Genomic DNA, 13,941 nt, shown 5'->3' on the forward strand with positions numbered 1-13,941 from the left:
GGAGACATAACAACAGAAACAGAGGAAACAAAATATATATATATATATATATATATATATATATATATATATATATATATATATATATCAAAACCTACTATAAAAGCCTATACTCTACAAAACTGGAAAATCTAAATGAAATGCATGATTTCCTAGACAGTTAACATTGTAAACATAAAAAGTGAAAGAGCTTAGAGAATATGGTATACAGCGGTGTGGGGGAAGGGGGTTCCTCAGCCAGCCCATGCTGAGGCATCCCTTCCCCCTGAGGGACCAGCCAAACACCAGCATAGTATAGAATAGAGTTTACTCAGGGCATGGGATGGGAGTTAAGGGGGTAGTAGAGGCAGAGAAAGGCAGAGAGAGAGAGAAAGAGACAGAGAGAGACAGAGAGAGACAGAGAGAGAGGGGAGGGAGAGAGAGAGAGAGAGAGAGAGAGAGAGAGTAGAGAAGCAGAGGAGGCTGGCCATGACCACATGGAGAGAGGGGGGAGGGGAAGAGAGCCCAAGAGGGGCAAGAGAGAAGCTTAGAGTGAGGGAGGTAAGAAAGAGATAAGAGAGGAGGGGGTTAAACCCCACCTGGCTGTTTCCAGGTAACTGTGGGGGTGGAGCTTAGACAGAACCCTAACAGATAATATGGAACAAAGATAAATCAAGATCAGGTAAACTATCTAAACAGTCCCATAACAACTAAGTAGCTGGAAAACTACATTTATTTTTTTTTTAAATTTTATTCGATATATTTTTTATTTACATTTCAAATGATTTCCCCTTTTCTGGTTCCCCACGCCCAGAAAGTCACATAAGCCCCCTTCCCCCCCTCTGTTCTCCCACCCATCCCTTCCCACTTCCTGGTTCTGGTTTTGTCTTATACTGCTACACTGGGTCTTTCCAGAACTAGGGGCACTCCTCCGTTCTTCTTGTACCTCATTTGAAGTGTGGATTATGTTTTGCATATTCCAGTTTTCCAAGCTAATATCCACGACATTTAAATACCACAAAACTATAAAACGCACGTGGCCAGATGAGTTTAGTGCAGAATTCTACCAGACCTTCAAAAAAGAGCTAATACCCACATTCCTCAAACTATTCCACAAGACAGAAAAAGAAGTAACATGACCTATTTATTCTATGAAGTCACAGTTACTCTGATACATAAATCACACAAAAACCCAACAAAGAGATCTTCATACAAATTTTGCTTATGAATATTGATGTAAAAATATTCAAAATATTCTAGAAAACTGAATCTAAGAACACACCTAAACCATCATTCATCATGACCAAGTAGGCTTCAACCCATGTATGCAGGGATGGTTCATGTATAAAAATCCAACATCATACACTATTTTAAGAAACTCAAGGAAAGCTGGGCAGTGGTGGCTCACTACTGTAATCCCAGCACTCTGGGAGGCAGAGGCAGGTAGATTTCTGAGTTCAAAGCCAGCCTGGTCTACAGAGTGAGTTCCAGGACAGGACAGCCAGAGCTACACAGAGAAGCCCTGTCTCAAAAAAAAAAAATAAATAAATAAATAAAATAAAAAAAAAAAAAAAAAACCTCAAGGAAAAATGTCACATGATCATCTCATTAGATACTGAAAAAATACCCCTTCATGTTAAAAGTCTTGTAGAAATTAGGAATTCATGGCCTAGATAGATAGATAGATAGATAGATAGATAGATAGATAGATAAACAAATAATATGGATATGGGAAGTCCCAGCCTATTGTGGGTAGTATTATCCCTAGCTTCTATAACAGGACGATAAATCCACTATAGTGAGCCAGTAAGCATCACTCTTCCATTACTTCTGATTCAGCTGCTGCTTCCATGCTTCTTCTCTGAGTTCTTTCCTGACTTTTTTGAAGATGAACAACAATGGTAACCCTAACTAAAGCAATTCTCACTTTGAGAAACAACACAGTACATTTATGTTTTTGAGGTTGGTTCATAAAGAGAAAATATCTTTTGCATCATACGGATACATCACATCAATTCAAAACTAAATTTAAAATGCTAATTAAATTAACAAATATATGGCATATGGCATATGGCTTCGGCAAGAAATAGAGGTGGAGATCTGGGACAGAGAAAGTGTTCTAGGAAAGAACCAGAAGGGGGATCAGTCTTGGAAGATGTAAAGAGATAGACACGTGGTACCTGTGCATTGGTAACCAGACATGTGGCAAAATCTAGGATAAAATAACATGGGTTATCTTTAGTTATGATCTAGTCAGAGTAGAGCCTAGCTATATGGCAGATGATATGATAGCATACATAAGCGACCCCAAAAATTCCACCAGAGAATTCCTATAACTGATCCAAAACTTCAGCAAAGTGGCTGAATATAAAATTAACTCAAACAAATCAATAGTCTCCTTTTTTTTTAAACAAATGATAAGCAGGATGAGAACAATACTGGGTAAACAGTACCCTTCACAATAACTACAAATGGTATAAAATATCTTATGTAACCCTTACCAAGCAAGTGAGATCAGAACTACAAATTCCTGAAAATAGAATTGGAAGAAGACCTCAGAAGACGGAAAGTTCTCCCATGTTCATGGATTGGTAGAATTCACATAGTTAAGAGGGCCATCTTACCAAACCTATCTACAGATTCAATTCAATCCCCATCAAAATTCCAACACTGTTCTTCAGAGACCTGGAAAGAGCAATTCTCAACTTTGTATGGAAAAAATCCCAGGATAGACAAAAATATTCTCAGCAATAGAAGAATTTCCATTGGAATCACCATCCCTGGCCTCAACCAGTACTATGAAGCAATAGTGATAAAAAAAAAAAAAAAAAAAAAAAAAAAAAAAAAAAAAAAAAACACACGGTATTAGTACGGAGACAGACAGGTCTATCAATGGAATAGAATCAGAAATCCAAAAGTAAACCCACCCACATATGGACACTTGATATTTAACAAAGAAGCCAGAAAATATACAGTGGGAAAAATAAAGCAACTTCAATAAATGGTCCTGGTCTAATTGCATGAAAATAGATCCACAACTATCACCTTGCACAAAGCTGAAGTCTAAGTGGATCAATGACCTCAACATAAAACTATATACACTGAATCTAACAGAGAAAGTCTAAAACTTAGAAGGAAGAACAAAATATCATGGGAGCCTAGGAAGGAAGGGTCATTTATAGGAGAAATGAGAGGGGTGAAAGGTGGAACAGGATCAGATATGGGGGCAGCAAAAGGAGAGAAGTCAATGGAGCCAGGAATATGAATGTAAACATGCATCCTTTGGGGGTGGGAAAATGCTCTAGAATGTCCCATAGACCTTGGAGGTTTAAAAATCTCAGAGTCAAGGGAGGTGATCTTAGCCAAACAGCTCCACAATGGTGAGAATGGACTTGAAGAGTGTACCCCAGTAGATAGACAGAACCACAAGAGGAGGGACAGGGTTACCAACCCACAGTCAAAATTTCTGATCGATAATTGTTCCTGACTAAAAGAACTACAGGGACAAAAATGGAGAAGAGACTGAAGGAAAGGCAGTCCACTGACTGGCCTAACTTGGAATCTATTTCACAAGAGGGAGCACCAGGACCTACTAATATTACTGATGCGATGATATGCTTACAGAAAAAAGCCTAACATGGCTTCCCTCTGAAAGGCCCTATCAGCATTTGAGTGAAGAAAATGCAAATACTTACACCCAACTATTAGACTGAAGTCAAGAATCCCTGTGGTTGAATTTGGGAAAGGAAGGAAGAAGCTGCAAGAAGAGAGCAACCTCATAGGAAGACCTGTAGTCTCAACTAACTCATGGGCGATCCTAGAGCCTGAACCACTAACCATGCAGCAAATATAGGCTGGTCTGAGGCCTCTGGTACATATATAGCAGAGGACTGCCTGATCAGGCCTCAGTGGTAGATGAACTTAATCCTTGATAGACTTGGGACCCAAAGGTACAAGGAACCCTAGTGGAGCATGGAGAGAGAGAGAGCATCCTCTTGGAGGTAAGGCTGAGGAAGAATGGGATGAGAAAACATGGGTGGGGAACCAGGAGTGGGACAATGCCTGGAATATAAAAAATAAAATAATAAAAGAATTTTCCCTGCTCTATGTTGCTAATTCAGGCAGAGTAAAAAATATATATCAAGTTCAACGTTAAATTAAATCAATAACATGAAAAGAAACAGTTTATATCAAAGAAAGAGAAATTCAACATGATCAAGATTTGGGACCTCTATTTCTTAGACTCAAAATAGTGGAGGCTCAGAGAGCAGATGTGATTTTCAAATCTAGAAAACAAAGCAAAACAAAAAAGGCTCTCATACTAGGACATTGTAATACAGTTAAATAAAGGAAATAAACCTAACAGAATCAAATGCATATTATAATCTTATAGCACATGATTAGAAAAATATGGGGAACGAAATAAAACCTTTTATGAAGTTATTAACATGAAAGCTAAATCTGGTTTTTGAACTATATTTTGTGAGACTTGTTTCTTCTAGAATGCATTTTGTCTCTGATATAATTAAATGTATTCTCATCTGGTCTCAATAAGATAATGTAACACTTAGGACCAAATATGAAGCCAAGGAGTGCTGTGCTAGAAGCCAAGATAGAAAATATTTCCATAACAACCATGTATTTCCCCTTAGTGCTATGGTAGACAGGAAGAAAGGTGACCCAGACACAAAAGAACACCAGCAAGCTGAATGAGAGAAATTTGGATTCATTGAATGTATCAGGAAGAGTTCTAGATAAGAAGGCCATCATGTAACTCCCAAGTGCCAAAAAGCAGAGGTATCCGAGGACACAGTGGAAGGCAACAGATGAACCCTTGTTGCAGAAAATTATGATGTGTCCATGTTCAGAATGAACATCTTGGTCGATGAATGGAGGAGAGATTGCCATCCATATTTCACAAAAAACAACTTGTATCAGAGTGCAGATAGGAATGATGTAGTTTGGGGCTTTTGATACCATTAGCCAAGTTACCATTCTCCCTGGAAAAGTGGCCTTGAATGCAATAACCACAGTAATAGCTTTGGCCAACACAGTGGCAAGAGCCACAGTGAATGCAACTCCAAATGTGGTCTGCTACAGGATACAGGTGTCTTTGTTGGGCTGGCCAATGAAAGTCAAAGAACAAAGAAAACAGAAGGTGAGTGTAATGAGCAAAATATAACTGAGAGCTTGGTTGTTGGCCTTCACAACAGGAGTGCCTCTGTGTTTCACAAAGATGCCAATAACAAAGGCTGTGAGTGTAGATGAGCACAGAGCTATGCTGGCAAGAGCCATCCCCAAGGGGTCTTCATAGGCCAGAAAGCTCACAGCTTTCTGGAGGCAGTGGTTCTTCTCTGTATTTGCATAATGACTCTCTGGACACTTCACACATTGATCCGCATCTGGTGAAAAATATGGGGTATCATGAGATCATGAACCCAGGATGGGTTGATCCCTTTATTTCTGAGACATTATTCAATACCTGGACTGTTATAGATGTTACATTTCTTTGCTTTTTCAGGGACAAATTAATAAGCACATTGTTGTGAATAATGCTTATTATTGAGGAAGAATGGGGTGAGAAAATATGGATGGGGGAACCAGGAGTGAGGCAATGCCTGGAATGTAAAAAATAAAATAATGAAATAAAAGAACTTTCTAGGCTCTATGTTGATAAATCAGGCAGAGTAAAAAAAAATGTATCAAAGTTCTAAGATAAATTAAATCAATAACATGAAAAGAAACAGTTTATATCAAAGAAAGAGAAATTAACAAGATCAAGTAAACGTCTTTCTTAGACATTTCTTTTAGTATTTATGTTCATATATAATGCTTTGATCCAATCCTTCTGCCTTTTCCACTGTTAATTGCATTCCTTCCATCAGATTTCCCTCCTAACTTAATGTGTTGTCTCCCTCTCCCTCTCCCTCTCCCTCTCCCTCTCCCTCTCCCTCTCCCTCTCCCTCTCCCTCTCCCTCTCCCTCTCCCTCTCCCTCTCCCTCTCCCTCTTCCTGTCCCTCTCCCTCTCCCTCTCCCTCTCCCTCTCTCTCTCTCTCTCTCTGTCTCTCTCTCTCTGTCTCTGTCTCTCTTGCCGTTTTTACCTTGCTATAACCACTGAGTCTATTCATTATTACCAGTTTGTATATTGGTGGCAATGCCTTCAGTTGGACCATAAATAGACATTCAGAGTGTACATTGCTAAAGCAATGTATGAAGTTTCCCGTTTTACTGCCAAGTACTTCCAGGAACTTCTTCAATAATCCATCTTCATCATAGCTATTTAAATTGAACTAGCCTAATGTTTTCCCTCACATTACTTCCAAATTTTCTCTGCCTTTTCTGACATTGGTATATCCCTTTTTAAAAGTAACTAGAATAGTAAGTTATATTGAATAAATGTACCTCAGCCCAGATATCACTTCATAAATAAAATATTCTTTATGAATGATACATGCAAAATTTGTTACATTGAGAGAATCTTTGCAATGCTTTTTAGTTAATGCTTTTTAAAATATGAGTCCTAAATTCTCTTTTCTTCTTAGAAATCCTTAAGTTTCCAATTTTTTCAATTCTCTGCTGGAGTTTAGTGAAGAGATTCTACTTCATTACATTTACTATTGCATTAGCAAATGCTCATAAAGCACCCAGTAAAATGATTTAACAACATTTGAGGCAAGGATCTGTTTCACATAAATAGAAAATTATTACAAGACTTGAAGGATGGGCTGGAGCTATGGCTCAGCGGTTAAGAGGACTGACTGCTCTTCCAGAGGTCCTGAGTTCAACTCCCATCAACCACATGGTGGCTCACAACCATATGTAATGGGGATCCTCTTGTGTCTGAAGACAGTGACAGTGTACCCACATACATAAAATAAAAAAAATAAATCTTAAAGAGTTGGAGGACTTTAAAAAAGAGTTTTATCATACTTTGCTCTTATAATTTTGTAAATTTGATGATTAACATAAAATCTATTTACCAAGATATATGTGTAACATTATCACTATGTCCAAATGTCTCTAAAATTCTTATGTGAATTGATCACTAGATATTAATTTTACTATAATAATAAATATCTCAACTTTCAAAATGTATCACATTATTGTACAAATTTTCAATCGGCACTATTTTTAAATTTACAGTACTTTACATTCCTTTGAGCCACGTAGTGATGTACAATAGAATTATTAAACACAACCCCTGTCAGATTTGGAGTTGTTGAGTGACACATTGTTATGTATACACAGAATACATTTGCAAACTTACTTGGTAACATACATGAATACATACATATACACACAAACACCACACAATACATAAATATATATGTATGTACATATATATGTATACATATATGTATATTTATATGAATATATAGTGGCATTTATTTATTATATAATGTATATGAATTTTTGGCTAAAAGTTGGTAGTAATATTTACTATTAAAGAATGATGTCATTTATGAAAGAGAGTATGGCAGCTTCATAAGAATCAAGAGCCTTTGAAACCTAAAAATCAGTGATATCCAGAAACATCATGACATGTCTACATTCAAACTTATGGCTGTGGCAGCGTGTACATAACAGATACAAGCTCATGCCTGACTGGTTTTCATCATGGATGGATGATTAGCATGAAGTGACACCCTTACCTGAGGAGCTATAATAATTTTTTTTTTTTAGTAAGAATGGAAGAGTCCACATTCTTCACAATTGTGGCCAATAGAAAGTATAGATTTAAACAGTGCAGGACTCACATTCAAACATATTTGAGTAGGACAAATTGGAGTAAAAGTTAAAATTTAGGAGAAAAAAACAAAACATTAAATAAGTAAAGAAGTAGAGATGTGGTTCTCATATGTTTTGTGGGCATGAATATGATCTAATATATCGTACTGTATTCTGACAAAAGTAAATAAATAACATTTTAAAAATTTCAGTATTAATACAAATGAGAAAATTTTAACAGATAGAATTATAGAATGTTAATTTTTTTGTATGTTGAAGATGCCATAAATGTGCTCATTACCTATTCTTCTAGGTGTAGATTATACATTCCATAACATCTCTTAGAATTTGGTACATTTTGATATTACAGACTGTTCATGTTCCTTTGAGATTATCATTGCAAATAATATTTTACTACATATTGCTGGACAATATAAAAGGATTTCATGATAATTTCTACAAATTAAGACAATTTAAATATTTAATTATAGTAGAAAGTAAATATAATGGGGAAATCAAACATAAATTTCCATTTGCCTCCTTGTATTGAAATAAGATAGAAATTGATGTAAATGGAAAGAAAATTGAAATAATCCCACTAAAATCAGGGACTAGACAAGGCTACCCTCTCTATTCCTACCTATTCAATAAAGTAATCAAAGTTTAAGCCAGAGCAAGATACAAATTGGAAAGAAAGAAATCAAAACACCACCATTTTGCAGATGATATGATAGTATACTGAAGTAACCCCAAAAATTCCACCAGAGAACTCATGAACCTAACAAACAATTTCAGCAAAGTGGCTAGATATAAAATTAACCAAAGCAAATCAATAGCCTTCCTCTAGTCAAAGGATAAACAGACTGAGAAAGAAATTAGGGAAACAACACGTTTCACAATAGTCATAAGTAATGTAAAATAACTTGGTGTGACTCTAACCAAGCAAGTGAAAAGATCTATACAAGAATTTCACGCCTCTGAAGAAAGAAATAGAAGATCTCAGAAGATGGAAAGATCTCCCATGCTCATGGGTTGGCAGGATTAATATAGTAAACATGGGCATCTTGACAAAAGCAATCTACAGATTCAATGCATTCCCCATCAAAATTCTAACTCAATTCTTCATACAGATAGAAAGCACAATTTACAAATTCATATGGAATAACAAAAAACCCAGTATAGCAAAAACTATTCTCAACAATAAAAGAACTTCTGGGGGAATCACCATCCTTGACCTCCAGCTTTAATACAAAGCTGATAAAATCAATAGTGATAAAAAACTGTATGGTATTAGAACAGAGACAGGAAGGAAGATCAGTGGAATAGAATTGAAGACCAAGAAATGAACTCATACACCCATGGTCATTTAATCTTTATTTTTTAAAGAAATTTAAGTTTCACCTTTTATTTTTAGGTTTGAGATAGTATATAATATTTATTTTAAATCTTCTTTTTAAATTTTCATATTGAATATTTTATTGATTTACACCGGAAAATGTTAGCCCCTTTCCCAGTTCGCCACCCTAGGAAACCCTTACCCCCATATCCCCCTCCCCCTGCTTCCATGAGGGTGTTCCCCCAACCACCTACCCATTGCCACCCGGAGGCCCACTAATTCCCCTACACTGAGACATCTAGCCTTCACAGGACCAAGGGCCTTTCCTTTCACTGATGCCCAACACAGCCATCCTCTGCTACATATGTGGCTGGAGCCATGGGTCCCTCCATGTGTACTCTTTGACTTATGGTTTAGTCCCTGGGAGCTCTGGGGTGACTGTCTGGTTGATATTGTTGTTCTTCCTATAAGGCTGCAAATCCCTTCAGCTTCTTCAGTCTTCTCTTTAACTCCTCCATTGGGGACCCTGTTCTCAGTGTAAAGGTTGACTGAGAGCATCCACCTCTGTATTTGTCAGGCACTGTCAGAGGTTCTCAGGAAACAGCTCTACCAGGCTCCTGACAGCAAAGACTTGTTGGCATCCACAATAGTGTCTGGGTTTGGTGACTGTATATAAGATGAATCCCCAGGTAGTGAAGGCTCTGGATGGCCTTTCATTCAGTCTCTGTATCTCCTCCCATGGATATTTTGTCCCCCCTTCTAAGAAGGACCAAAGTATCCACACTTTGGACTTCTTTCTTCTTGAGTTTCATATGGTCTGTGAATTGTATCTTGGCCTTTTACAAAGAAACTAAAACTATCCAGTGGTAAAAAGGGCATTTTCAACAAGTGGTACTGGTTCAACTGGTGGTCAGGATGTAGAATAATACAAATCAATCCATTCTTATCTCCTTGTACAAAGCTCAAGTCCAAGTGGATCAAGGATTTCCACATAAAACCAGATACACTGAAACTAATAGAAGAGAAAGGGGGAAGAGCCTCAAACACATGGGTACAGGAGAAATTTTCCTGAACATAACATGAATGGCTTATGCTTTAAAACCAACAATAGACAAATGCAAAGCTTCTGTAGGGCAAAGGACACTGTCCAGAGGACAAAACAGCACCCAACATATTGGGAAAAGATCATTTCCAATCCTACACCTGACAGAGAGAGAATATCCAACATATACAAAGAACTCAAGAAGTTAGACTCCAGACATTCAAATAACCCAATTGAAAAATGGAGTACATAGGTAAACAAAGAGTTCTCAATTGAGGAGTACTGAATAGCTGAGAAGCACCTAAAGAAACGTTCAACATCCTTAGTCATCAGGGAAATGCAAATCAAAACAACCTTGAGATTTGACCTCACACCAGTCAGAATGTGTAAGATCAAAAACTCAGCTGACAGCAGATCCTCACAAAGATGTGGAGAAAAGGAACACTTCTCTGTTGTTGGTTGAATTGAAAGCTTCTACAACCACTCTGGAAGTCAGTCTGGCAGTTCCTCAGAAAATTGGACATAGTATTACCTGAGGACCCACTCCTGGACATATATTCAAAAGATGCTCCAACATATAACAAGGAAACATGCCCACTATGTTCCTAGCAGTCTTATTTATAATAGTCAGAAGATGAAAAGAACTCAGATGCCCTTCCACAGAGGAAGGGAGACAGAATATGTGGTACATTCATATAATGGAGTACTACTTAGCTAATATACCGGCTAGTTTTGTGGATCAAATTGACACAAGCTGGAGTTATCACAGAGAAAGAAGCTTCAATTGAGGAAATTCCTCCATAAGACCCAGCTGTAATGCATTTTTCACTTAGTAATCAAAGGGAGAGGGCCCCTTGTTGGTGGTGCCATCTCTGGGCTAGTAGACTTGGGTTCTATAAGAAAGCAAGCTGAGGAAGGCAGAGGAAGCAAGCCAGTAAGAAACATCCCTCCATGACCTCTGCATCAGCTCCTGCTTCCTGACCTGCTTGAGTTCCAGTCCTGACTTCCTTTAGTGATGAGCAGCAAGGTGGAAATATAAGCTTAATAAGCCATTTCCTGTGCAACTTGCTTCTTGATCATGATGTTTCTGCAAGCAGAGAAACCCTGACTAAGATAGCTATTAAAACAAAATGAATTCCTCTTGTTCTCTTACTCTTGCTTCCCAATTGCTTCTCTCTTGGCCTCTTGGGCTCTTCCCTTTCCTCTTTCCTTCCCTCTCTTTCCACATGGTCATGGCAAGCGTCTAAGTCTCTACTCTCTCCCTCTCTCTGCCTTTCTCTGCCTCTACTGCCCTCTTAACACCTCCTCCCCATGACCTGAAAAAACTCTATTCTATACTAAAACAACAACAACAACAAAAACAATGAATTCATGAAATTCTTACACAAATGGATGGAACTAGAAAGTATTATCCTGAGTGAGGTAACCCCATCACAAAAGAAAACTCATGGTATGCACTTGATAAGTGAATACTAGCCCAAAAGCTCAGAATACCCAAGATACAATTCACACACCACATGAAGTTCAAGAAGAAGGAAGGCCAAAATGTGGGTGCTTCGGTACTTCTTAGAAGGGTGAACAAGATACTCATGGAAGGAAATACAAAGAATAAGTGTGGAGCAGAGTCTGAAGGAAAGGCCATCCAGAGACTGCCCCACCTGGGGATCCATCCCATACACAGTCACCAAACCCAGACACTATTTCAGATGTCAAGAAGTGCTTGCTGATAGAAGTCTGATATAACTGTCTCCTAAGCGGCACTCATCCATTGGACTGAGCACTGGGTCCCCAGTGGAGGAGTTAGAGAAAGAACTGAAGGAGTTGAAGGGGTTTGCAGTCCCATAGCAGGAACAATATCAACCAAACAGACTCCCCAATGCTCTCAAAGACTAAACCACCAACCAAAGAGTATACATGGAGGGACTGATGGCTCCAGCCGCATATGTAGCAGAAGATGGCTTTGATGGGCATCAGTGGGAGGAGAGGCCCTTAGTTCTATGAAGACTTGATGCACCAGTGTAGAGAAATGTCATGTCAGGGAGGCAGGCATGGGTGGGTGGCTGGGGGCAACACCCTGAGAGAAGCAGGTGAAGGGAGAATGGGATAGGTGGTTTCTGGGGGAGAAACCAGGAAAAGGGATAACATTTGAAATACAAATAAAGAAAATATCCAATAAAAGAAAAGAAAAAAAAACAAATGATGTAAAATACAACTTCTAGGGCATGAAATTAAAAATCTGTTTATTATTTATCTGAATTGACTTAATATTAAGAACGATAGTGTAGAATAATTGCTTTGTAGTCAAATACTAGATATCGAACTTAAAGCAAGTTAGGGGACATTCTTGTATTATTGTATCCTAATTTCTTCAGCATATAAAACTTTAGGTGTTGTGCAGGTATCAAATATGTACATCTGCTATACCTTGGATGTCTTTGGCTTATTTTTTTCCATTTTTCAAAATCCATTATTTTATTTATTTACATTTCAGACTTTGCCCACCTTTCTCATCACCCTTTTCACAGTTCCCCATCCCATTTCCCCTCCCCTATGCATCTCAGAGGATGTTCCCCCATGGCATCCCCCTTCCCTAGCATCTCACATCTCTATTATCACATCCTCTCCCACTGAGACCAGGCAAGGCAGTCCACTGAGATATATAAGAGTGGGGTTGGGGGAAATCAGATCAGCCTGCATATGTTCCCTACTTCATGGCTCCGTCTCTGGGATCTCCTGGGGATGTGAATTAGTTGAGAAAGCTGGTTTTCTATTACTGTGGGTTAGTAACCCAGTTCCTCCCCGTGAGGCCATATCTATTAACTGGAAGTGGTTTCTTCCAGTTCCTTCTCCCTACTGGGGCATTTTGGCTAAGGTCACCCCCACTGAGTCTGGGGAAAATCTCATATCCTATGTTTCTGGGACTTTCTAGGGGGTCTCCCACTTCACACCCCATCCATTTGTATGCCAAATTCATGAGCTGAATAGTATTTCATTGTGTAAATGACCTACATTTTCTGTAGCCATTTTTTGATTGAGGGACATCTAAGTTGTTTCTAGCTTCCAGCTGCTACCAGTAGGGTGTTATGAACACAGTGGAGCATATGTCCTTGTGGTATGTTGGAAAATCTTTTGGATATATGCCCAGAAGTGGTATAGCTGGGTCTTCATATTTCTGAGAAACTGCCACATTGATTTCCACAGTGGTGGTACCAATGTGCAATCCCACCACCGATGGAGAACTCTTTTCCTTCCTCCACAGCCTCAATAGCATGTGCTGTTATGTGAGGGTTTGATCATAGACATTTTAAGGTGAAATCTCAGGGTCATTTTGATTTTCATTTCTATAATTCCTAGGGACTTTGAACATTTCATTAAGTACTTCTCAGCCATTCAAGATTCCTCTGTTGGGATTGTATGTTTAGTGCTGCATCCCATTTTTAATTGGGTTATTTGTTTTTTGGGATTCTAACTTCTTGAGTTCATTATATACTTTGCATATTGACCTTCTATCAGATGTAGGGTTAGTATCTATTATTTCCTAATCTGTCAGTTGACAATTTGTCCTTTTTTAAGGTGTCTTTTGACTGACAGAAGCTTTTCAGTTTTGTGAGGTTCCATTTATCAATTGTTGATCTTAAAGCCTGACCCATTGGTTTTCTGTTCAGGAAATGTTTCCCTTTGCCCACATGTTCAAAACTATTTCCCGTTTTTTAGTTTCAGTGTATACAGTTTTATGTTGAGGTCCTTGATCCACTTGAACTTAAAATTTGAATAAGATGGTAAATATGCATCAATTTGCATTCTTCAACATGGAAACCAACAGTTAGACCAGGCCAGATCTTTGACTTGCTTGGTA

The 13,941-nt window shown here is 38.2% G+C and overlaps 1 pseudogene; it reads right to left on the reverse strand.

Moving 5' to 3' along the window:
* Positions 1 to 4,452: 4,452 nt before the first annotated feature.
* The window catches only part of LOC127673874 (vomeronasal type-2 receptor 116-like), a 35,555-nt pseudogene continuing 26,066 nt past the window's right edge, over positions 4,453 to 13,941 (reverse strand).

The sequence above is a fragment of the Apodemus sylvaticus genome, chromosome 23, assembly GCF_947179515.1.
Source record: "Apodemus sylvaticus chromosome 23, mApoSyl1.1, whole genome shotgun sequence".
Lineage (NCBI taxonomy): Eukaryota > Metazoa > Chordata > Mammalia > Rodentia > Muridae > Apodemus > Apodemus sylvaticus.